Source organism: Ursus maritimus, unplaced genomic scaffold, assembly GCF_017311325.1.
Source record: "Ursus maritimus isolate PB19 unplaced genomic scaffold, ASM1731132v1 scaffold_30, whole genome shotgun sequence".
NCBI classification, from domain to species: Eukaryota; Metazoa; Chordata; class Mammalia; order Carnivora; family Ursidae; genus Ursus; species Ursus maritimus.
The window spans coordinates 7,953,220-7,954,764 of NW_024425564.1; the positions used below are offsets into that span (position 1 = coordinate 7,953,220).

The 1,545-nt window shown below is 52.4% G+C and overlaps 1 non-coding gene across 1 annotated transcript; it reads left to right on the forward strand.

The window, feature by feature from the left end:
* The first annotated feature begins 1,471 nt into the window (after nt 1–1,471).
* Nucleotides 1,472–1,545, forward strand: TRNAT-UGU. Its single transcript has one exon. It is a non-coding gene; the product is annotated as a tRNA-Thr (tRNA).

Below are 1,545 nucleotides of genomic sequence, written 5' to 3' on the forward strand. Positions count from 1 at the left end.
GGCTTCAGCTCAGGTCATGATCTCAGGGTCATGATCTCAGGCCCTGATACCCGGGTCGTGGGGTCGAGCCCCGAATCAGGCTCTGTGATCAGTGGGAGCTTGAGATTTTCTGCCCCTCCCCCACCAGTCTTTCTCTCTCTAAAATAAAGAATCAATCTTTTAAAAAATAGCCCAGAAATATTGTCAGGGACTCTTTGTCCTGAGTTGGTTGTCAGAGGTCACAGCGGGCTTTCCTAGTGTCATTCACAGAACAGCAGCTAAGTAGGAAAGAACCTTCTCTCAAAACCGTCTTTCATCAGCAAGGAAGTCTTCTCCAAAAGCCTCCAGTGATTCCTTCTTCAACTAAACAGCCACAACTGGGTCACATAATTACCCTACGCAAATCTTCACTCAAGGGGAGTAGGACACATCCTGGATGTTGGCTTAAGCCCAGCCAAAAAACTCGAGAGCTTCTCTTTTATATAAAGATAGCCATTGTCCAGTAAAAGAGAATAAAGCCTGAAAGCCACAAAACTGAACATTTTCAGCACAGGGAGAAGATGAGCAAATGAAGAAAATTTTTAAAAGGAAAAAAACCTCTGGGTTTTGCAAATGAGAGAAAATACTGGATGGTCATTGTGGTAGATGATTGTTATTTACAAGTATCTGCTGCCTCTTCCTGGGGTAAGATCATTACTCCCCAGGGTAAGATCACCTCCTGGGGTAAGATCATTACTCCCCGGGGTAAGATCACCTCCTGGGGTAAGGTCATTACTCCCCGGGGTAAGATCACCTCCTGGGGTAAGATCATTACTCCCCCTGTTCCACAGACACCAGATTTGCCTCATTCTCTTCACGCTGGACAATGAAATGTGAGCGAATCCACGTGTTTCGGCCCTCGATTTGCTGACTCCGTTTTCTCCTGGGTCAAGGGACCATCCGCTGCGGCACCCGGGCCGGATCCCGACGGCACGGCTTGAGCAACAATCGCCTTTGTTCCTGCCGCTCCCTGTGCTTCCTGGACGCTCAGCGCGCACAGCGCCCCGGAGACGCCGCACTGATGACGCGACGGGACCGACGTCAGAAAACGCGCGCGTCCGACTGCAAGCGCTTGGCTGGCTGAGCCGAAGGGTCCGTTGATGTTACCGGAGTGCAGTATAAAACGGGGCCCAAACCTCCCATGCTCGGCACCTTGGGGTTGCCGCTGAAGTTCAAGGCGGAAATACATTTAGACGCTTTTGGTAAATTCTGAAGTGCCGCGGAAACGTGGGACGTGAATAACGCGGTGCCCGCGGGCAGTCTGGGCTCCGCCGCGGGTCTCCTGTGAGCTCCCGGGTTGCTGCGAGCCGGTGACCGGCTCCGGCGGGCACCCGTTCCAACTGCCCGCATACGGACGCAGCGAGGAAAGAAGGTCCTGTCTCTCAAAACAAACAGGAAAGAAAAGGGGGAAACGATGAATTAAAAGGTGCTTTTTGAAGCAGGCGCTGAGTCTGGCTCCGTGGCTTAGCTGGTCAAAGCGCCTGTCTTGTAAACAGGAGATCCTGGGTTCGACTCCCAGCGGGGCCT